This window comes from Lissotriton helveticus, chromosome 9, assembly GCF_964261635.1.
Source record: "Lissotriton helveticus chromosome 9, aLisHel1.1, whole genome shotgun sequence".
Taxonomy (NCBI): Eukaryota; Metazoa; Chordata; class Amphibia; order Caudata; family Salamandridae; genus Lissotriton; species Lissotriton helveticus.
In genome coordinates, this window is record NC_136070.1 from 963,053,903 (window position 1) to 963,079,889 (window position 25,987).

Below are 25,987 nucleotides of genomic sequence, written 5' to 3' on the forward strand. Positions count from 1 at the left end.
GTAGTAAAGTTAAACTTTTGGTCTAAGTTAGACTTTTGGTCTAAACTTAGACCAAAAGTCTAACTTCACTACTCGTAAATGCCCTTCGTGAATACCGAATGTCGTAAAGTTAGACTTTCGTCTCAGAGTACTTCTGTGAATCGGGCCCTAAGCATTTGGGGCCAGATGTAGGAGCCCTAATACCGGTCGGTAATGGCCGAATTCGGCCGTTACCGACTGGTATTTGGGTTTTGCAATGCAGGGGGCCTAAAATTACAGAATCGGTATATTTACCGATTCGGTAAAATTACCGATTCGGTAAATTACCGAATCAGAAAATATACCGATTCTGTAATTCTAGATGTAGCTAGCACTTCAAAGAGTGCCACAGGCCCTTAAGAGTCGGTATTTTACCACACAATCCTATTGTGTGGTAAAATACCGAATTTAGGTGTGCATGCACATCTGTGCATGCCCACCTGTGCCATACCGGGGAAGGCTCCCCAATTACACCAACTTAATAGTGGAACCACACCCGCCCCACAAACCCTTATTCTTGAGCCCAGTTCGAGTTGCCCAAGGAATAAATCCAGTACTCAGGTACCTAAAGCCCCCAAGGTTAACCTTGCCCCAACCCCTAAGCCCTTAGTGCCTATTTCTAAAGTAGCAGGAAATACACCGACCACATCGAATGGTAACATAACTCCATCTTTTCCCGCTCCTGCCAAACAGGCTGCGCCCAATCCCCCAGCGAAAACCGTATCTAAATTTCCGGCTAAAACACCAAAAGATAGGGTAAGAAAGCACACTCCAAATGCTAGCCTCCCCCCTGGTTGTAAGCCGTATGTGGTAATTCTAACGGGGGTTCCGGAGCTTGAAGAGGGTTCTCGTGAGTTGTACTCTGATCTTAAACACAAGACGCTCTCCTGGCTCAAAGCTAATAGACCCCTCCCAGGGCATATCGATGGCAGAATAGCCTTCGTTCGCCGTGTGGGGTGGATTGGAAATAGACGTAAGGATTTAACTGGGGACTGCGTGCTGATCAACTTTAACGATCCTAGAGCAGCAGGTATGATTTGCAGTCAGCAGTCGCATTATAATTTCTGCGACATTCAAACTAGGGACCTGGGGTACTTTTATCATCCCCCTCCTTTAATGGGGTATAAGAAATTCTCACAGGACGGGGGCAGAGTCGCATGATTCCCGCATTACCCAACCTTGGATGTTGGAGCAAGGGCATGGACACCCACCCAAGCAGCCCCATCCCAGGGCTGGGGCTGGTGACTTGGCGATAAAGGGGTAATAAATGCCCCCTTCCTAAGGGTTATTACACCATGCATAGCTGGGCGGGCACCCCTGTCTAACTTTTCTGTGCCCCAACCCACGCCTAACCCAATTACTCCCTCTCTCTCAGGCTATCGGATTGAGACTATTGAGTCTGTGGATGGAGTACAAGCTTCGGGTACACAGGGTGGGGAAGCAGGACGCGTTGAGCCTTTGTATCGTCCTACCCTGAAAGCCATCAGTTGGAATGTGGCAGGCTTAAATAACAAGCTGGATGTTCCGGACTGGGTGGCGCTCGTTGAGCCCCACTCAGTCTGTGCATTCCAAGAAACGTGGTGTGTGGAACCAAGGCACAGAGTGGGTCATGCCACCTTCTTTGTCCCGGCAGGTATTCCAGCATCGGGAAGAGGTCGCCCATTTGGAGGCCTCTTAGTCTGGGTAGATATATCTCTAGGTTGGAGAGTATACCACCATTCCCAAAAATCTCCGGACCTGATGCGCCTTACTGTAACATGCCCAAGGAAAGCTGAAAAGCTGGAGATTATTAATATTTACACACGCGGGGCTTCAGGGAGAGCTTTGTCACCAACTCTATTGGCTTTGGAGGTAGCCTTAGGGGAGTGCCGTGGAGACTCTCTAATTATGGTCATGGGAGACTTTAATTGTACATTCGAGCCCCTGTTGACCGATGAATCTTTGGACTTGTATGACGAAGATTCAAGGAGAGGTGTCCCGTCACTCGATCTTCCAATTGTAAATAGATGGACCCCCAGAATCATTCAATTAAATTCCCTTACACTTGAGCACGGCCTGAGAGCAACTAACGGGAGAACACGCTCAGACCTAGCGGGGGCACACACATATAATAGGGTAGGTCACTCATCCAGGATAGATTATATCCTTTTAAACTTTCTTCTGTGGGCCCACATGAAGGATATGATAGTTCTACCTTCCCTGGATAGTGACCACAACGCACTTTCATTATCCCTAACATGTTGGTGGAGGGAGAGTGGCCCATCTTGTGGAGATCATGATATACCTGAGCTAAGGTCATCGGGAGGGGTGGTTCCCTCAAACTGCCTAAGACGCTTAAAATGGGACAAAGTGGCAATCGATGAAGAAAAACTATCATGTATTAGAGCTATTACCACTGCAGCCTGTGAGCTTCTGGAAAATGAGCCTGTCAGCCCAAATAAAATCTCAGCAATGTTTAGTGAGGTCTCGACGTCGATTGGGGACCTATTCAAGGTAAAAAAAAAAAAGGGAAACAACAACCTTGATAAGCGACAGGGCAAATTTGGCTGGTACTCGACGGAGTGTCGCGCTGGAAAGAGAGCACTAATATTGGCAGTAAAAAGCGGAGACGCATCATTAATAGCCATCAAACGCAAGAGCTACAAATCTGAGTTAAAGGCAGCAAGGAGAGACTGGGAAGATGCATTTTGGCAGGAACTCCGTGTCGCCAGTGTAGAAAAAAATGCAAAAGGCTTTTGGGACTTATTACGAAAGAAAAACAGACCCCTAGACACTGTCATCACATGCAATATAACTGAGAATCTGTGGTATTCACACTTCTCAAAACTGTATACAGCATCTGTAGCAGAAGCGATGGATTTTCCACTACCACAGATCTCTCGAAGCGATGGGAGTTTCGAGGAAAGTCTGTTTACTAGGAAAGAAGCGGAAGGTGCTATAAAATCTCTTGTTCCGCGTAAAGCGGCTGGTCCCGATGGCCTTCCTGGCGACCTGCTTCGCGCAGACTTAGGTGATTGGGGTATGCTAATCGCATCAGTATTAAACGCGGCTATGGCAGGTGCCCCCCTGCCCGACTCATGGATGGCCGCCGAGGTGGTCCCCCTGCACAAGAAAGGCTCAAGAGACGACCCAGCAAACTACAGGCCGATTAGCCTGATAGATTGTTCACAAAAAGTAGCGGGCAAGGTCCTTTTAGCCAGAGTTCAGCAGTGGGCAGACGAAAATAAGATTCTCTCGGATTTCCAGGCTGGGTTCCGAGCTGGCACAGGAACAATAGAACAATCGTTAAGGCTGCTCATGATCCACTGGAAGGTCGTTACGATTGGGAAGGGTACCTTATATCTGGCCTTCATCGACCTTCGTACGGCCTTTGATTTGGTTCCCAGAAACAACCTATGGAAGGTGTTGTGTGACCTTGGCATGCCACCCTACTTGCTTCATTTGATCATGAGGTTCCATGAAAAGAACTATGCCCAAATACGCTGGGGGCCGAATGATCAAAAGACCCCAAGAATAGATGTGAATAGAGGTGTGCGGCAAGGTTGCGTACTTGCCCCAACTCTATTCTCTCTTTATGTAAATGGGGTGGTGGACTACTTGACCAGGATACCAGCAGATGCACCCCGCTTGGCAGGCCGCTTAATTCCCACTCTGCTTTTTGCGGATGATACTTTACTTCTGTCAAAATCTCCAATGGGCCTTCAGCAGCTTCTCTCTGGTTTTGACGATTTTTGCAAGCAGAGAGGACTCTGTATAAATACAGATAAAACAAAGTATCTCATCCTGAACCCCCCGCAAAAACTTGGCCCTCCTCCAACACTGGGGTCCGTTCCACTAGAAAGGACCAAGACGTTTGACTATCTGGGTATCCGGCTGGTGGACTCCATGAAATGGGACTATCACTTGACTAAAATGTTGTTGAGTTTGAAAAGAGTGACCGGGGCTCTGCTGAAAGAGCAGAGAGCAGCTTCCACAAAACCAATAGCAGCAGTAATGGACATTTACTCGGCCAGAGGCGTAAGTGCCGCTCTTTATGGGGCGGAACTCTGGGGAATGTCAAACATGAAAGAGCTTACTCGAGCTGAGAACATCTTCTTGAGAAGTTTGATGTCTCTCGGTCCGTCTGTCCCCATTCTACCATTGCAATTGGACATGGGCTGTCGGGCGATTGAAGACCAAGCAAAGTTACGCCCCTTGCTTCTGTGGGCCCGCATCTGGAGAGTGCCTGAGCTCTCAAGTTATGCGGATGGCCTGCGGGAGATAATCAAATCTACAGGTTGGGCAAAAATAAAATGGCTGAGAGACATTAAAGCACTACTTGCCAATCTGGGGCTGGAAGAAGCATGGCATCAACAGACAGCCCCGCCCAAATCAATGTTAAAACAACTTTACTGGACATGGGTGGCAAATAAAAGAAACTCTTCTGCAACGATTTGCAAAACGACTAGAAATTTTGTGGAGTTCAAAGATGTCCCCATTAGAGAATTGTATTTGGATATTATCTCAGCCCCATGGGAAAGATCCCTATATTTTAAATTTAGAATAGGTCTTCTCCCTGTAATGGAACTCACATGCCACTGGAAAATTCCGTACCAGACTGCTCCATGGTGCCCCTTCTGTCCACAGCGTCGTGAATCTGTCCCTCATTTGTTATTCGAGTGCCCTGCCTATAAGGTTCCACGGATGAAATGGTTAAAACCCATGTGTCTAACCTTGGGCACAAGACATTGCAATGTGGCACTAAGGATATTACTCTCAGACACTCGCACTTTTTTTGCATGCGCCACCTCGAAGTATCTTGGGTGGGCATGGCGGATTCGGTCAAAAAGACTTAGGCAAATTGTTTAATCATGTTTTATTTTCTTGGTCTGTTTCTTAAACATACCTCTTTTAGGTAATTTATATAACTCTTCCCCTAAAAATTATAGTAAAACTTGCTGATTTTTATCAGGCAAGGGGTTTTTACACTTTTTATTTTCAATGCTACAAAAAGAATTTTATATGTATGTATGCTTTTTAAGATATTTTTTATGTCGAAATAAAGCCTATTTGACTTGACTTTGACCTGTGCCATGTGACACACAGACATGCCCTTTGGGCATGCATGTGTGCCACATGTCACACAAGCCTGTACTTGGGGTGCTAGAGGGTGTCAAAGTGACACCCCCGCACCCTTGTAGGATTCGGTATTTACCGATTCGGTAAATACCGAATCGGTATTGCCCATTGATTCCTATGGGCTTCGAGGCCCATAGGAATCAATGGGCAATACCGATTCGGTATTTACCAAATCGGTAAATACCGAATCTTACAGATTCGGTAAATGTAAAATAAAATTTACCTACATCTGCCTACTTCTAATTTACCGATTCATAAATACGGAATTGGTAAAATTCTGTATTTATGAATCGGTAAATTAGAATTACCTACATCTAGCCCTTAATCACTATTAGAGTACCTCTCGGAGAACTCACAGAACGTACTGTGGATCTACATAATAAAACGTACTTCAAAACTCCTAGAAGTCTTTGTGTTGACTGTATTAGTAAAAGTAAGAATAAGTAAATGAATTAAAAGTCACACCCGTAAACTAAGGGTGGTTGAAACAGTAAATATTTTTCACAATTACTAAATCATGGTTTTGGAGCAAAATGTGGTTCTCCTGTGTCTTGTATCACTTTTTTTCACATGACTGTAAACTTCTGGTAGAAAAGTCTCACAAGATATGTCAGGAAACTAATGTAAGCAAAAAATCTTTGTTGGTTATATATTTCCTTCTCAAATGACTTTCTTTCATGCAAAAATTATGTGAACTTGCGTATTGCGCAATTGCAAATAATTTCAGGCATATCATGCATTAAGTGAATTTTACCAGTGCAATTTAAATGTATCCAAGGCCTGCTATAAACTGTATAAAATGATTCTGACTTAAAGATGATGAAAGAGATAAGAGTTACAAATAACAAAGAGCTACATATATAAATCGTATGATTTTTTTTTTTACATTTTATTTTGGGAAAGTCAGTGGCCAAATCTGAAGTGGGTGAGCACAGAAAAGAATCAGAAATAATTTGGTCTCTGACGGGAAAAGTCACAGGACAGTGGCAGCGCGTCCATTAGGGCGCTGGGGTGTTGACCAACAAGCCGCAACCCCTAACCCCCGAAGCAGTCATGTAGCAGAGGCTCAGCTCCCTCAGCGGCTCTGACCAGAAGTCGGTGGGCGGGGCAGCCAGCAGGTTGACTCCCGGCGTCATGCTGACTGACATGTCTTTGTCAGACTCAGCAGGCCAGGGGGTGGCGCAGAGCGCACAGCAGGCAGCAGTGCGCATGTTGGGTTTGGGTCGGAGAATTTTTCCGACCAGCCCAGTCATGCGCACTAGTTTTTGCTGTGGCTGGTGACTGCGCATTAGGAGAGCGAGGGTTGATCAATGCTGCAGGTCTCGGTCTCCTGATGGGCGGCGAGTATCCCTGCTAAGCCAATCCTGGATCTGCTGGAGCAGTGTCTGTATTGGCTGAGAGGGTTTGCCACACTCGCCCCAGTGCCAGCAGCATCAGGATTGGTGTATAGTTGCCGCCGGCGGGCGACACTAGTACACAGCTCTGGGCCGGGACCGCAGCATGCATTAAGGCGGCAAGCAGCACTGAGGCATAAAGATCAAGGCTGGTTGACATGGTGCTTTCGGGTCAAAAGAAAGGACTTGGATTGTGTATGGATAGGGCCAGAGCAGGAGCTGCAAACATTCACACAGTGCGTGGGTTAAAACAGCTTTGTGCTAGTATATCCCATGCATGCATTTCTATCTCCATACTCTCTCTGTCTTGTCTATTACACTCTTATAGGCACTCTTACGGCCCACCTCTTTAACCTCTTTAAAATGTCACCAGCCGCCACTGACACAGGATACTCTTCCTCTAATTTCAAAGCCACAAAACCGGAGTAGGTTAAGATCATTCACTGTGAAGGACTCTTCTTTTTAACCCCAGGATCACTGAAATTGGAACTTTACAAATTCCACTGAAATCCTGATGGACCCTCCAAACGCCGAAACAGAGGTTCAGGTAAAATGCCCTGTGACGAATTTAGGAATGGTTCCCTAGAAAAACATAAAGCAGAGCAACCCAATAGGATCCCCCCTCGGTGGGCTAAAATCTTCCTCAATTGTGTTGCTTCCATTTTCCAAAGTCCTATTTCGATTTTTACAGATTTCTGAATGTTTCTGTCTTCCTGATATGGTAGTGTATGGTATCTGGTCAGAATACCGTCTGGCATAAATATCATAATTTAAATACGGGAGTAAATAATAGAACAACTACACCCAATTAGATTATATTTTTGAAAAAGATATTTAGGGCACAACATTTAAGTCAGACGATATTTCTATAGTCCTATTAGCCTTACTGACAGATGTAAATATAACAGAAATCTAACATATTTAATTGTGTCCAAAGGACGTTTTAGACATTTGAGGTGTGTGTATCTATCTTTACATCATGGATAAAAACTGTATCGGGAAACTAGAACCACTTCATCAAGTCTTTTGGGTATCCCCAGACATTTGGCATAGCGATTCAAAGATGCCTTTGGGCGCATAGAAACAGAGGAAAACAAGGCAGCACATCCAGCGTGATCATAGAACGGCCATTAACACCACATGGCAGATTCACCTAGGCCTAAAATGAAAATGAAGGCAATGGCCTGAGGGTTACATTACAGAAAAACAACACAGAAAGCTTTCTTGCTGAGGAGCAATTAAAATAATTGAGCATAACTCTCAGAGAAATAAGCTCAATTCCAGACCGTATCTGAAAAAACAAAAGAAACTGCAAGTGGCACCCATTGGTTTCTAGTACTGTGGATATCATAGTATGGAAACGGTAGTGTAATCGGTGCAAGAAGGGGGAATTAACGTTAGGGGGTGAAGTAGTTGTGTGAAGTCAGCACAAACACCACAGTTGGTGGTACGCAAGGATCCCCACGTAGGGTAAATGACTGATGGTTAGCATGCTTTGGTAGGGCACAGCACAGAGCCTAAATTAGGAGGGTGAGCATCCCCTGAGTCTGGACCTGACTCCTGGTAGCCATACCGGCGAAAATACTCTGAATCTAACAGGCACGTCCGACACAAGTAACAGGGGTGGGGCAGGGCTGGTGGGGGCAAGTAGACAGGGACGTCAGGATAGGGAAAGTAGCTCGCTGCATCTCCGGCACGGCGATGCAGCGAGTGCAAGGTAAGTAGTTTTATTTCTTTTTTATTTTACTTTCCCTATTCCGTCGTCTGTCCTTTTCTCCCCCACCAGCCCCGCCTCACCCCTGCCCAACCGCTGTGACCTGTGCCGGCCGCGCCTGCAATCTAAAGGAGCACGATAAATAGAGTAAGGGCCTGATTCTGAGTTTGGCGTTCCATTGGACCGCCAAACTCATGGTGGCGTTGCGGCAACCGACGCACCCGCGGCCCTTCTGCCATACTATGACTTTGGCGGTTGGACCGCCATAGGATCTCTGCTACCATCAGGGATCCGTGATCCTTGACGGTCTTCCAGCTGTCTGAGGCTGCAATATGCTGGCAGTGCAACTGCTGTACCACCAAGCATATTATGAGGTTCCTCACTACCCTCCTTCTCATGGCTGTCAGCCTGCCATGAAAAGGGTGGCTGTGAGGAAACTAAAGGGGCCCTACATGGCCCCCTGGCACCTCGGTGCATGGGGTGCATGCAGGGGGGCACATGATGTGCCCCCCTGTCTTTCTGCACGCCTAGTTCCTGCACAACATGAACTTTACAGTCCATGCTGTGTTGGAACATGCTGTTGCAGTCCCACAGAACTGCCTTTTAAGCCTCTCCTATGAGCCTTTGAAAGGCAGCACTGTGGGCCAGCAGTTGCATGACCACCCATCGGTCGAAGTTGGAGTTTGCCATTTTGAGAGCGGGGCGGTGGCGTGCCACCCCGCACCCACACCGCCATACTCATAATCAGGCCCTACGTCTTCACACTGCATGCTGTAGAGTTCTTTGTTGTTCTTGAACACACAGTTTGCACTGAACTGTAGTCATGTCCTTCCCCAAATTGAGACTAGGGTAGGCAAAGTTGCTTCGTTTTTTCCTCACATTGTACACCTAATTCAAATGAAAACTGCAGGTCACGCAGTATTTGAAATTGGGCTTCAACATAAAAATTGGGTCTTTCGCAACCCCCTTATTTAGGAGATTCCGATTTTCACTCCCCATCCATGTGCATAACCCCATAACATACAGTTTAGTAAATAATCGTGAGTAAACAAAACATCATTTATCCATTTTCTGTAAGTCACGCAGAGAAAGATGCTTATGCAATGCAGCTCATGCAACAAATACCCGGATTGACTGTCCCCCCCCCCAAGACATTTCTCATCCAGCTAAATCTGGTCTCCAAAAGCATAAATTCTGTGTAAGTCGTGCATAGACCATTACTAGCATAATGCAACTCCTGCAACACACACCAGATTTCACTGCTCTGGTGAGACATTTCTGCTAGAAAAGAGTTTCCTGACAGAAAAGCTATACAGGCTGTTTAAGCATGCGGTAAACAGGATTTTTTGACGCCTCCTGCCCCCCACACCTCTTTTCATAAGGGTCCTTCATGGAGGCACTTTGAAGAACCGGGTTTTCTTAGAATCCAGCGGTGCCAGGGACACACCAGAAGTCTTCGGATTCTCCTGTCTTGGAATACAGAAACACGGAATACTTCTGGATGGCGTCAAAGATCAAATTTATTAGCTGCAGCTAGTAACAGTAAACAAAGCAATACAACACGGTGTACAACTCAGGAAACTGCTCAATTTTCATAGAGCAAGACATCTCTTTTTATACATATTTTGCTCATTACAAATGCACACCCACTGCGACAAATACTGACGAATGAAATACATTTTCCCACACATTATCACATCATAAAAAGCTCACTTTACATTGTACCAACCCACAAGTTAATTATTAGAACTGTCCCAAATTCAATTTCCACAAGCTGGACAAACCCATAATTGAAAGCACTACCCATGTAATGAAAAGTCGTAAGGAAAGAAACAATTCAGATGTTGAGTAGGATAAGATATGTGCAAGAAACTAAAAGTTACCGATATCCTGAACATTGATTGGCAATTTTAGACAATGATCAGCCGGAGAAATTGGCTTCGTGAAAGGGTCAGTTTCAGGTGACGGGGTCAGCATCCTACAGTTCACTCGTAAGTCGAAAAGGGCCTGTTAATGCATACATGAACAATGAGGCCCATGCAACTTTGTTCGTTCGTTCACCTCTACGGCCTACGTGAGGGCAACACAAAAATGGCGTCACAAACAACTCAAACAAAATGGAGTCCGGTCCCGAAAACCACAGAACCTCAGTCCCTCCTTTTGCCATTACGTAGGCAATGACCTAAAATCACGTCAATCTGAATCCAGGTCTATATCTATTCTCATCAGGTCATCAAGGTGTTGCTGTAACATCATCTTATTATCCTTCGCTTCTCTCGGGACAGGTATTCTCACACAGATTGTAGCACAAAGGCCACAAATGGCGGGACCACACTGGATGCATAAGCAACACGAGCAAAGGATTGCTAAAGCCATACCAAGAAACATCAGAATCTTCCATCCCCATTTGGACAGCAGTTCCCAAAACCATTCTATCAATGACCAGTTCCCTTCGTCTACATGTATAGACTCAGCGGACTTATGTAACCTCAAGATGGCTTGGTACACTGTCGGTGCGTTATCTGGAATGAAAACACAGCAACTAGACCCGATCAATTTACATACCCCACCTCTATCTGCAAGTATAATATCTAAAACAAAGCGGTTCTGTAATGTCATAAGGCGATCCGCTTGAAGCTCAGCTGTAATATTGCTAAGGGCACCTGCAGTCTCATTTATAGTGGCCTCGACCACTCTCGTAAGCTGACGAATATTTCTACTATTAGCCATAGGACCCCAAAAGGGCAGAAAACCTTTAAAGAAGTCCCCAACTTCTTGTGCAACAGTATCTTTCGCATCGATAACACCTCTACCATATCTTGTCTTATGGTAATTGAAAGCAGCTGTATACGTAGGGGGAAGCAAAAATGCCACATAACATGTGCCTGAAAAATCAGGAGGCAACCATGTATATGCTCTGTCGTAACAAACAAAATACGTGCCTTTGGCTGGCACGAACGGTGGAGATTTCTGGGATGTATAGACATAGGTGTGAGCACACACACTCTTACCAAGCTGAGCTCTCGGATTCTGACCATTACCTTGCAGACAAAAATGACCTCGGTGGGGTACAATCCAAATAGGAGGAGACCTTTTCTGTCTCTCCTTTTCTGTCAGACTAATGCTATATCTCGTCTTGTTCCAACCAACATATGCTCGTACCTCATCTTTAGGGATAGCATTATACGCATCGATATCTCTGATCAAATCTACTATTCCCTGTATCAAGGCATTATTACTCGCATTATCTTTGACGGAACGTACAGGAGATGCTTCATTCGCATAGATAAACATTGCTTGGAGTGCCCATACTGACCCATTAGGCGAAAAAGGTAAAAACAAATATGGCATTCCCTTATCTATCGTATGTGGCATAAGACCACAAACCCAACAATTTGTGGTATTTACGACAAGCTGATGCTGATGCAACATCTGTATGAACGAATTGTTTACAAATTCTGATCTTCGTGTCTGTTCATGTTCAGGCAACGTATGAAACTCATGTGGGGAAACAGTAGAGAAAGAAAGAGTAGGTTGGGACGTAGATGCAAGCGTCTGTTGCGTAATATTGACAATCCAATCCACACAAGCTAACGTAATATTCAAAAGCATTAGAAAACACAATATCAAAAAACATTTGCTACAAATCAATATACATATTTTCACTTTAGGATCAGTTCTCTTAACACCCTTATCAGACTCAAAAAACTCCATCCTCTAACGTGCTGCTCACGGCTATTACCTTCTTCACTTAAGTGTGCGTCAAGATCGTACTAACGACCATGAACTACAGACCTTATGTCAATACGCGGCTCACCCCTTAAGGCTGTACCGCGACCCTGCAGCTAAGTCCGGATGGTGACTCGAAAAAGGAAAAAAGGTAAAAAAAAGTCTCTTGATCTGACAAGGTGTAATTCACTACATAAAAAACAATTTTTATTTGTCCATTGATTCATTCCTTCTCGGTCTTAGATTGTAGCGCTCTTTACCAGGCACAGCTTGCTCTTGAAAAAGGATTTCCGGATTTGTTGTGTCAAGTCTCAAGGGCAAAGGCACAGCAGCTTGCAGTATGTCATCATCCTCGCGTTCTGACTGAGTCCATGTCAAATGTGCATCACTAAAAGGTACAAATATAGGAATCCTTTCACATTCGGAATCGGCTATTCCATCCCTCACCCACTTATCATACAGTAGGGGCAAAGGAACCTTTTTACAATGGGTGGCATGCACCCAGTTTTTTTTACCAGCTACTCTAACTGCAGTTCTAGTGGCCAAAAGGACCAAATGTGGTCCAGTCCATCTCGGTTCCAAGTTCTTGGTTAGTTGAAAATTCTTCGTAAGGACGTAGTTTCCAGGTTGAATCGTATGGCCTGGATCTGCAGTAGCTGTCGGCAAACTGACATAGACCTGTTGGTGGAGAACACGTAATTTAGCATTCAAGTCATGTAAGTAATCCACCAACATAGGGTACTCGATCTCACTATATCTCTTAGGACGAGGCACACCCCAAACATTCGCTGGACGACCAAAAACGATTTCGTATGGGCTAAGTCCCACACGAGAATGCACTGTCGTCCTTGTTGACAAAAGGGCCAATAGCAAGGCATCTGGCCATGTAAGACCAGTGCTCGCTTGTATCTTAGCTAACTTCAGCTTCAACGTGCCGTTATAGCACTCGACCAGACCTGCTGACCTGCTGACCAAATTCACTCCATTGTCGCTCCATACAATTCTCGGCAAACCATACCTAGGGAGATACTCTTTGAGCAAAACCTTGGCTGTGGACAAGGCAGTATTATCCTTTAGGGGGTAGGCCTCTATCCATCTGGAAAAGGCACAAACAACCACAAGGACATACTTTAAGTTATTGCATCTCTCCATGTGAATGTAATCTAGCTGTATCACTTCAAACGGATACATTGGGGGAGCAAAATGACCAGCTGGAGTTGGGGTTCCCTTGCCAGGATTATGCATCAAGAAAATCATACAATGCTTCACCAAATTCTCAGCACATTTAGGAATTCCACCATTCTGCCATACTGGAGCCAACAACTTGCATATCCCTTTCGAACTAATGTGAGCCATTCCATGAGCCATAGTAACCACTGGGAGTACATACGCATCAGGCAACAACCATCTCTGGTGCTCCGACACCTCAACCCAACAACCTGTCGAATCCAACATACCCGTACTTTCTCTCCACATGCTCACTTCTTTCTCAGTAGCTTCAGCCTGAATCATCTTCACACTTTCTATTGTGTCTTCCCACATTCCACCAGCCATAACCCAATTAGCAGGGCCTGCAACATACATACGGCTCATCATGTCTTTCGACGTTTCCTTCGTAACTTCATCCGCAAACGCATTTCCTTGACCTACATCATCCACAACTTTCTTATGCGCACTACACTTCACAATTGCAATCTGCTTTGGGAGAGTAAGTGATTCCAGAGGTTCATTCACTAACTGCCCATGCTGAATTTTCGTACCATGGGAAGTAAGAAATCCTCTCTCTCTCCACAAACGTCCGAAACTATGGGCAACACCAAACGCATACTGGCTATCAGTATAAACATTCACTCGCTTTCCCTCTGACAACACACACGCTCTAGTCAATGCAATCAATTCTGCTGCTTGCGCAGAATTCTGTGCTATACGTGCTGTCTCAACAACTGTATGTAAAGTTGTGACGGCATATGCCGCAGTCGTTTCACCATTCGGAAGCTTGAAACACGTACCATCTACCCACAGGGTACCATCAACATTCGAAAGAGGAGTATCTTTTAAATCAACTCTAGCCTTTGTTTCCTCCTCTGTCCGGAGAACACAATCATGCTGTTCCTGAACATCTGTCTCTACAGAAATCTGCAACAACGTAGCTGGATTCAATCAATCAATCATCATTTCATCATTCAACAGATTACATCTCTTAATGTGAACATGGCTAGCCAAAAGAGTCAGCTCATAACCTGACAGACGTGCACTAGTAAGGTGCTGAGTCTTAGTCCTATTCAATAAGGTATCCACTGCATGTGGGACCATCACAATCAACGTATTTTCCAATACCAAACCAGCAGACTGTCGGATAGAAACAGCCGCTGCCGCTGTTGCTCTCAAACAGCTCGGCAACGCTTTAGCTACTGGATCTAACGTCGCTGAAAAATACGCACATGGGCACTGCTTGTCTGCAAATTGTTACGTCAACACTGACAATGCACAACCTTCTCTCTCGTTTACATACAGTGTGAAAGGTTTACTGTAGTCAGGAATACCCAATACCGGAGCAGAACACAATGCATCACGTAGTTCAGAAAAACTTTTCTGACAATCATCAGACCAAGGGAGATGATACGGAGTATCTTTAAGAGTCAGTGCCAACAGAGGTTTTGCTAGTAGGGAAAAGTTGGGGATCCACTGCCTACAATACGAGGTGATACCCAAAAAGGCACACACTTCTCTCTGTGTGGATGGTACAGTCATTTTGGCAATCGCTTGAATTCGTTCTGGGGTCAATCTTCTTCCCTCCTTCGACAAGAGATGACCTAAGTAGGTTACTTCTTGTCGGCAATACTGTAACTTTGAAGGTGACACTTTATGATGAAGATCAGACAAATGTCGTAACAAAGAAAGAGTAGCTTCTTTACAAATCTCTTCGTCATCAGCAGTAATCAGCAAATCATCAACGTACTGAATAAGAGTAGCACCAGTAGGCAACACAAAACCATCAAGCTGAGTTTTCAATGCCTGACTATAGATGGAGGGACTTTCACAATAACCTTGAGGAGCTCTCTAAAACCGGAAGCTGCGGCCTCCTAAAGAGAAGCCGAAAATATCTCTACTCTCCTCGGCAATCGGAATACTGAAGAAAGCATTCTTCAAGTCGATAACAGAAAACCAGGCTGCCAAAGCAGGAATCAGAGTCAACAAAGCAGTGATATCAGGGACAACAGGAAACTGTGGCACCACAATCTTATTCACTTCTCGAATATCGATCACAAACCGATACACAGGAGGCTGAGAAGCATCAGTACGCTTAAGGACAGGCAGAACAGGACTGTTACACACATTACCTCTCGCTTCTTCAATTACACCCTTCTCAACCAAATCATAAATGATCGCCAAAAGACCTCTCTCGCCATCACTAGATATTTTATATTGCGGAATACGAGGTAGCCTAGCATTTGACTTAAGGGTATCAACATAGGGTGGAATCTGCAAAAGACCAACATCATTGGGACCTGTAGCCCAAAGTGTATCAGGAAGAGAACGCAATTCCAGTGGAAGACAATCTTTAGACAAATACATCGGGGAAATCACTTTCTTACCCATCGTAAGATGTACTCCCGAAGGAGAGCAATGTAATGTCGCATGCAGTCTTTTCAGCAAGTCCAAACCCAACAGATTCTCACCACAACCAGTCGTCAAAATAAGAGGAGCTTCCAATTTACAAGGACCAATAGAAAGGGGCAAAGGATTAGAAACTGGGTTAAAAACTGGAGGTGCCAGAAAATCCTACTGAAACGTTGGTCAAGCCAGACAAAGGTGCACCAGGAAGTTTAGAGTGCATAATAGAACTCTTCGTCGCACCAGTATCCAAAAGAAAAGGTTCTGCCACACCTAATGTAATCACTTCAACATAAGGTCCACTCTGGTCTACTGGAACTGACACTACTCCCTCTCATTGCCCATGGCTGTCCTAACTATCAATATAACCAACACTCTCACTCTCAACATAATAATCATCAACATAGTACTGTGCAGACTGACCACTCGGAACATTCTGTCTGTCAAAATAATTCGCAGAATTCTGAAGGGAAGAGGAACGCTCATTCTGGGGTAACACACCACGTCCCCTACCCCTAGGAGCTTGTTGGAAACCACCACGACCTCCCTGACCAGATACACCATTCGCACGCTGTAGCAAAATCGGACAACTACTCTTGAAGTGACCTTCTTCTCTGCAATATGCATACTGATTAGGTCCTAGCGGCAATCGCGGAGCGAAATACTCAGGTTTCTGTAATAATCTCTGAAACTGTGGAGGTTGCTGAAACTGAGGTTGATTCGGACGAGGCGGATAAGCTTGCTGCAAAAGAACTTTCGTCTTTAATTCTTTAGTCTTCTCTACTTTATCCTTCTCATCTTTATCCCTATTCTCATAATATTGTGCAGTAGCCAATATCTGGGCCGACGAAGAAACAGCCCATGAACTCTCAGAGTCCTTTAACTTATTAGAAAGTTCGGGAAGCAAATTAAAGACAAATTTGTCCACAAACACCACCTTCAGTGCTCATGTCCTGACCACTCATGTCCTGACCACTATGACCAATAAACGTTTCTTCAAACCTCGTGAAGAAATCAGACACACTCTCGTCTTTCTTTTGTTTGCATGCTGCTAACTTGTCCCAATTCACTCGTAAAGGTGGCATCATAGTTTTCTTTAAATTAATAATCCTACCAGGTAATTCTGCAACTAAGGGCTCAGGTTTGGCACCTCCTACCTGCCGACCATCTGCAGCAACAATATTAGCCCACGTATCTCCTAATTCTTGCGCATGATTCTCATGACGGATCTTCGCCCACAAAGGTTGGGGGACTACATTACCCATCAACATATCTATGTCAGCTAAATTCATAATACACGCATCAACTGTCTGGGACATCAACTGTCTGGGACAACTCCTTGTAATAACCGGCAGGATTCTTACGGGGGTCGGGTAAGGTCTGCTTAAGAGCCAAGACCTCTGCTCTTTTCCAAGGGACATGTACCCATATTCGCTGAAAATGTGCTGGTACACCCTGAATACCCTGATTAACATTAGCAACAACTTCCTCTCTCCATACAGGGGGAACCTCTCTCATGGGATACTGCTTCACTTTCCTCCTAACAGAAGAATCAGGTTCGTACAATGTCTGAGGTGGTAATCTAGACCTAAAAACAAGTATCGTCTCCACGGCATCTGTAACATCAGATTCCACTATCGTCCCTTTAGCAAATTCGGACTGAACATCAAGCACTTCCTGCGGAATCGGACCCAACTCATTATCTTCCCATTCCTGACGGAGAAAAGTACACATTACATCAAAAACATACCTTTGCTTAGGCGGCTCCCACTGAAAGAAAACATCCATAACCGCTGGCAAATTATACCTGGAAGCATTTAAAATCCATCTACGAGCCAACAAATCCAACACTGTCCGTTCCTCGGAACTAGGAATCTGACTACGACTCTGCTTACGTTCCGAAACAGGGGTCATATTCAGTGACCCAAACAATGGAGACAACAGATTAACAACAGTCTCAGTCATTCGTATTCGAGCAGAAGGAGAAGAAGCAGACATAAGAACAGGAGAATAAGTATTTTAAGGCAAAAGAGGTGTAGGGACAAGAACAATAGGAGTCGAAGATGCAGAAGTAGAAAGCATAGGAGTTTGAGGCAAAGCTGGTAGCAAAGCTGGCGACCTTAGAGTGGGTTGCGCAGTAGGAGGCAAAACCATCTGTGGAGCACCGGGTGGCTGAACAACAGCAGGAGGTTGAACAACAAAGGGTGGAACAATCGGGGGTAATGGAGGAGCAGTAGCACCCTGCACATAAGGGGGTGGATATCTCAGTAGATGAGAGATCAAAGGATCTTTTTCAAGATCTTCAATTACTTTTGGAGGAGAAGACGGCAAGGCCGGATAACATTTATCTATGGCCATGCAACGTTGTCTATCTAAGACTTCACTCGCACGCTCTTCTCCATCTTCCCTACACTGCCTAGCAGCTTGTAGTACTGACATATTCTTATCTTTCCTATCTCGTTTTGCTTGCTTAATTTCTCGCTGTTTGGCCTCCTTACGCCAAAGGCGGAAAGAGTCAAACATTGCCGGCCGGCTTTCTTCCTAAATAGCGCAACTTCCAGATTATCTCAAATATTTAATTAGAAACTACCATGTTTTGGCCATCGTAAAACACCATCTTTCTTCGTATAGCGAACCCATACTTCATTATAAGTAATAGGACCCACTCCGTGTTTTGAACAGAGCTCATAAGTTGGAGTTCCAACCGGAGGTATCGGACACGAATCCTCCAATCGGGAATCCCTGTTGCAACCACAACTAAACCATTTCCTAATTTTGCTAAGACCAGGCATCTTATAGCTCACTAATCTAGCTTCAAACTTCAAGGGGTTATCAACTATCGATACACTCGTAAATATACAAGCCCCTCGGCTTCGACTATTGCAATAACCGAATCAAAACCAAGATCCAAAACAAAGGTCATGGGAGCGACACACTTATACTTAACCAAAGTATCTGTCACGCCACAAGAAGACCGTCTATCGTCTCGCTTTACAAAGGATCAATCAAGGGTCCAAGACAGGGCGACAGTCAGGGCAGCAGTCCTTCGTAGCCGTTGGAAAGCGGGAAGCCTCGCAGTAAAAACTTTCGGTCCACGTCGACATACAGGGGTCGATGAAGTGGTTGGCCTTCCTCCAGAATTTCCTCATGGGGCTCCTCACGATCCTCAGGCTTGGACCGGTACCGCTGAAGTCTCCCCACGTTGGGCGCCAACTGAAGAACCGGGTTTTCTTAGAACCCAGCGGTGCCAGGGACACACCCGAAGTCTTCGGATTCTCCTGTTTTGGAATACAGAGACACAGAATACTTCTGGATGGCGTCAAAGATCAAATTTATTAGCTGCAGCTAGTAACAGTAAACCAAGCAATACAACACGGTGTACAACTCAGGAAACTGCTCAATTTTCGTAGAGCAAGACATCTCTTTTTATACATATTTTGCTCATTACAAATGCACACCCAGTGCGACAAATACTGACGAATTAAATACATTTTCCCACACATTATCACATCATAAAAAGCTCACTTTACATTGTACCAACCCACAAGTTAATTATAAGGACTGTCCCAAATTCAATTTCCACAAGCCGGACAAACCCATAATTGAAAGCAATACCCATGTAATGAAAAGTCGTAAGGAAAGAAACAATTCATATGTTGAGTAGGATAAGATATGTGCAAGAAACTAAAAGTTAACGATATCCTGAACATTGATTGGCAATTTTAGACAACGATCAGCCAGAGAAATTGGCTTCGTGAAAGGGTCAGTTTCAGGTGACGGGGTCAGCATCCTACAGTTCACTCGTAAGTTGAAAAGGGCCTGTTAATGCATACATGAACAATGAGGCCCATGCAACTTTGTTAGTTCGTTCACCTCTACGGCCTACGTGAGGGCAACACAAAAATGGCGCCACGAACAACACAAACAAAATGGAGTCGGGTCCCGAAAACCACGGAACCTCAGCTTTTGCGCCATTTCCTGATACTCATAAACAATGACTGTTTAATTGGCTGATGTAGCACTAAATCGGTATATTTATACAATTTTTATGTTAACATTTTTTTTAAATAAAGCGTGGGAAAAAAGAAAAACCAGGACATTTTGTGAAATACAGGGAGCCCAATGATCAGGAACCATGCAAGAATTTACTTGTGTAATACAAATGAAGCACTGCCCTAAAGCATCGCAGGGGCGGCTCCTCCGTTATGGCAGAGGAGCGTTGCCCCACTGCTTGAACCAGGACACGCATATAAAATAAAATGATAATAAAGCAGTTAATAAAATTTCTTTATTATAATTTTATTGTACTCCAGAGCCACCGCCCAGTCTTACGGGTGGGGCCATCGGCAGCAGGAGGAGTGGTGGCCTCAGAGCACTGCTAGTCCACATGAAGGTTTGGCTGCCCATCTTAGGATGGCCAAACAGACATGCGCACTTGGATGTCTCCAGGCTATTGCTTGGCAATATCGACAAGCTCCCAGACCCTGCAGGAGCTTGGAACCAGCCCACTCCACCCAATCCCTATGCTTCTCTCATTCTGGGTAATACCAGCATGAGAGTAGTGTCTGAATTGGCACAGGGAAACATTGTCTGAAGAGGCGGCGAGATAGTGGACGTCAGGCTGCAGATACGTTTTTAGTTTTTTTTACTCTCCCCCCTGCGTTGCCTCATCGATTTCCGCAGCTAGCGGCCACCACTGAACATTGATGACAAAGACAGCCACACAGGACACTGAATTACCACTACACTTTTCTGAAATATGTTATTGCAGCCTTACCTACTGGAGAAAAGGAAAAACGTTTCATACTGTAGTGGGCACTGCTATTCAGAGATACCAGAGGCAGAGACGTTTTAAGGCATGTGCAAAGTGGGCCCCACCTTCAAAGTGCCCCTCCTTTGAAAGTAAATGTTCTCCTTATCTATCTCTCTTCTATGTTCTTCCATATCTCACCCACTCCCGTTTCTGCCTACATCTACCTCTGCGTCTCTCTCTTTACCTCGGTGGCATCTTAAGGATTTTGGGAGTTCTGAAAAGACGAATCTCACCAGTTTTTGAGCAAAGCCCATTTCTGAAAGCTTGTTTGCCATCATGTAGGCTTCAATTAGCATAAAATACAATTATGAACAAGATGCCTCAAAATATGTCTTGCCCAGGGCCCCAAAAATCCTTAAGGGAGCACTGACCAGGGGAGCCAAGCTCTTTGGAAAAAATTGGAACCTATAAAAAAACATGTGTGCATGCCAAAGCCATTTTAGATACTGACACTATAACTTGATACTGCCGACACATCAAACTCATAAGACACAATGTGAAAATCCAATATGCACTCAAATGGCTGATAAGCAAAATGGCCAATTCGAATAATATTATTTTTCATTTAAAATATGCATGTAAAGTGTATCCAGCCACTAAGTAAAGGCATTTGTTATATATGACTGAATTGATACATTTACTAAATACTTATGCAGTGTAAGTTTGCAATGCGTTGACTACATCTTCTGCATTAAACATCTGGGGCCAGATACATGTTCAAATGCCAGGGATGAATCACAAATTCTGTATTTGCACATCATCTACGGTATGACCTGGGACATCCTTTCCTCCTGCTTGTTGTGTTAATCCTGTAGATTGCAAAAAGAGCACTCTTATGGATTTGTATAAATCCCGCCTCATTGATATGTGCACAAATCCTTGTGAATGGCTGTGAATTCGGAGACGGATGCCTGCAAGGGACAGCAGAATGCCATCTCTTTATTAGTTTTGTAATTTGGCGCCCCCTGTCACTTAAAGGCATCAGAGTAGCAAAAAAAAAAAAATTGGCACAATGCGAAGAGACATGAGGATGAGGAATCTAAGCAGAGACCAAATGAACTGCTCTTTACTCCCTCCAATGCCGGTAGCTGCCACTCATGCACGTAAGCTGACCCTTAACCCCTTCTATGCTCATGACGGAACCACGCCGTCACAAGCCACGGACACGCTGTGCTGGTGACAGAGTGGTGCCGTCACGGCACAGCCGCCCCGGTCACGCGGCGTCAATTCCGCGCCTGCGCGGCCGTTTTATTGAGCGGCCGGGGCCGTGACGGAACCACTCCGTCACAAGCACAGCGCGCCCGTGGCTTGTGACAGAGTGGTTCCGCCACGAGCATGGCGGCGCCGTGCGGCCCCCCTCACCCCCAGCGCCGCAGCGGAATTACCGCCGCGGCAAAGGGGTTAAGGACAGCTCCCAGATTCTGAATGAATGTAGACTGTGCTCGTCCGTTGGTACATGTCACAAACCTTTGAAATATTTCCTTCTGAGATGCAAAAAGGAGATGGGCCCTCTCCTTTTCCTTGGGATTCATATGTAATCAACCACTCATATTGCTTAATGATTCTCTTTATCTCTATTCATGCTTGTACCTGAATCTAAATGTCTAGCATCATATGTAAAGCTATGTTATTCTATTTTATTCATTTTATGTAAAGCTCTCTGATACCTTTGGGTCTAGCTAGCGCTATATAAAGCTTATAAATAAATGTTTTCAAGTGACAAGGTCATTTTGCACTCACGATGTTACTTCAATACATTGAAATGTTTGTTTTCGCAATCAGTGTCTTCCAAAGGGCACAGCACAGGCTTTACGATGGTTATAAAAATATTTGTAGATATGGATCTAAGTTACAGACAGTACATAACCTTTACGATTTCTTTCAGATTAAAGACGTGTTCATATACTTTGCAAACAACTCAATGCACTATTTGTTGTAAGTCAATATTCATCGTATCTGACTTTTCTTAGTGAGTCGTCCCAGGCTATAAAACTCCGAATCATTGAGACTGTGGGACTGATTCACAAAGGCCTTCGGACTCATAGAGGAGGCAGCACACTTGTGGGGGAGTCACGACACTCGGGCCAGAATCAATGCAATGAGAAAATGCCAGATGAGCTAGTATTGTCAAAGTACAACTGTATTAGGATCTCCTTTCCCTATATGATCTAGCCAATAAGTTCCTTGTTGAGACTGAATAGTGCAGATGACATGACAGAACCCTGTGGTACACACCATTATAGTACTGTGATAGGAGAGCTGAAAGAATCTAATTTAACAAATGTTTGTCCATCAGACAGAGAAGATGCAAATTATTGTAGTGCTTGACCCTTGATTCCCATACTTGAGGACTGAACGCAGAGTGGGATGTCATGCTCGATCATGTCAAAAGTTGCTAATAAACCTAGTTGTATCAGAAGGCGTTCATCACCACTGTCCATTGTACATACCGTATTGTTCACCATTTGGAGGGTTTCTTTTTCCATACTGTGTTTAGGTCAAAGAGGAGGTTTGAAAAAACAAGTGGTGGAATGGCGCACCCATAAATAGGTGGAACAACCGATCTTTCAGATCATTAGAAAAATAACTGCTTTATTCAGTATCCAAAATTGTAAAATCCAATGATTAAAACACATTCAGCCAACGCGTTTTGTTCAAGTTCACTTGAACTTCATCAGAGCTGTGATCAATACACAAAAACTCAGAATAAATACAAACATGAACACAAATACAGACATATAAAATACAAAACAAACACATAAAAATATGTAAAACTGCTATGACATAATCTTGTTTAAAAGGACAATATATCCTAAAATAATTGTTTAGGACCATTTTTATGGCTGACCTATAAAAAAGATCTAATAGGGCTTTGTCTGCACAGTTTAATGTATTTTCATTTAAGAAACCAGTTGTCAGAGTGGAGAATTCTCTTTTTAGCATACGTTTGAATAGTTGAGATAAAAAAGGAAATACGTTATCCCAAAAAGACGATACGGCTTTACAGTGTAGTGTAAGATGGGCTAAATCGCCTGTTTCGTCTTGACAGTTCCAGCAAACAGGGTCACCGCGAAGATGTTGTGAATGCAAACGAGCAGGTGTCCAGAAGGCTTTATGTAGAAGCCATAGTTTTGTTTGAGATAGAACTGGAGATATTTTATTCTGGGTAGTGGAACTCCAAATTAGAGGCCATTTAGATTTGGGCAGAGTTTAGAGGAATGCATTTTCCAGAAGTTGATAAGGTTTTTATTAAGATGCGAGGTTTTAGGTCGGAGAAGTTTGTAGATATCTGATACTTGATGGCCTAACTTATTGCTATTTATCACAAAGTGTGGCAGAGATGGAATTGAGTTGTGTAGTTTGGCTTTTGACAATGCTGTTCTAACATTTAGGAAGTTATAAAATTGGATGTTGTTTAAGTTGTATCTAGATTGTAGCTCCTTAAACGTAATTGGATATGAGTAGTTTTCTAATTGGTGGAGGAAAAATATTCCCTTATTAATCCAAGTATCGTTATGTAAAGTTTTCCCTTTATATAAAATATTACGATTGTTCCATATGGATTCCAACTTGGAACGCTTGATGCTTGAGTCAAGTTTCTTTTCTAACTTTAGTAGTGCCGCTTTCTTATTTTAAAAAATAGGCTTAGATCTGATTAGTTTTGTCTGGTTAGAGGTGAGCAAGGTGAGAGGATTGAGATTACCAAGTATGGCTTTTTCATCTTCTCACCATACAGGAGTGTAATTGCCGGTGGGCGTAATCCATTAAGAGCCCTGTTTTGCTAGGAAGGCTGTTTGATTAGTTTTAAAATCTGCTAAATTCACTCCACCTAGGGAAATGTCCAGTCTTAGTTTTTTAAGTCCAATTCTAGCTTTCTTGCCCTGACATATCAATCTTGATAGGATGATATCAAGTTTATGGTAAAAGTCTTCTGTTAGGGTAAGAGGAAGCATGCTGATTAGAGAATTAATTAGTGGCGTAATCATCATCTTTATCGTTTCAATTCTCCCCCACCAAGTAATACATTTTGGAGACCATGCGTCAAGAAGTTTTTTTATTTTTTCCCATGTTATGTTTTCATTTTGATGTAGTGTATCTATTGTGTTGCTACCAAATTCTATACCTAAATATTTTATAGAACCCTGTTGCCACGCAAGACCTGTGTTGCCTAAGATCTCACTGGTACAGTGGACATTTAGGGGTTTTACCTCTGATTTGTCCCTATTTAGCTTGTAACCTGAGTGTATAGAGTATTTCTCGATCGTTAACATCAAAGCATTAATTGAAGGACCTGGATCTTCAGTTACTATTGGGATATCATCAGCATAGGCGGCTAATTTAACTTGAGTTTTATTAAACCCTACTCCTTTTATGTCTGTATTCAATTTAATATCTTGTATTAAGGGTTCTAGCGCTAATAGGAATAGGTATGGTGAAAGTGGGCAGCCTTGTCTTGTGCCTTGTTGTAAAGTAAAAGAATCCGAAAGTGAACCATTAACTGCAATACGTGCTAAAGTTGTCTTATAAAGGGCCAAGACCATATTTATGTAAGGATCCCCTAAGTTAAAAGAATACATGCATTGCTTTAAAAATGACCACTAAACCCAGTCAAACGTCTTTTCAGCGTCTAAGGTACTTACTATTGAAGGATTCATTTTAATGGCTGCATTTTCAAGTACATGACATAACAGATGGGTGTTATCATTAGACACACGTTTTTTGAGAAAACCCACTTGTGAGTTGCTTATCACATGTGGTAGGACTGTATTGAGTATTGTGGCTAAAATTTTTACATAGATTTTAGAGTCAACATTGATAAGCGATATTGGTCTATAATTTTTTGGTAGTTAAAGGGTACTTCCCCTCTTTAGAGATAACTATAATGTTGGCCTCTGTCATGGAGTTTTTCGTTCGTCCTTTATTTGCTATAATATTAAATACTTTAACATGGTTGGTTGGAGGACATCAGCAAATGTCTTATGAAATGTGGCTGTGAAACAGTCTGGTCCCGGTGTCTTATTTTCTTCCAGGGATTTAATAGAGTTTGTTTCTTCTACTACACTTATAGGTTTCCCTAAAGTCAATTTGTCAGTTTCTTTTAGATGGGGTAAGTTCAGTTTGTTCAGGTATTGGGTGCATTCATCTAAGTTAAATTTCTGGTCATTCCTATATAAGTCCTCATAAAAGGATTTAAAGGTATTTAAAATGTATTTTTGTTTAGTATGACGATATAACATTTTGGTTCTGTTTGTATTTAAGATAAGAAGCTAGCATTTTACCGGCTCTAGTGGCTTCACATAATTTAAGAGCCTTAAATTTGTTTATCCATACCTCTGCTCTTTTACTTAGAATTTTATTGTATTCATATTTCTTTTGTGTGAGGAGGTTAAGATTATTATTATTATTTAGAGAATTGGCGTGTGAAGTCTCTAGGAGTTTTAGTTCCTGTTCTAATTTAACTAACTCACTATTAAGTTCTTAATTGATTTTTGTTTTGGTTTCAATGATAATCCCCCTAATTGTGCCATTTTCCAAAGTGATTGATATATGATTGGCCCAATAAGTTTTAAGCAAATGTACTTTGTA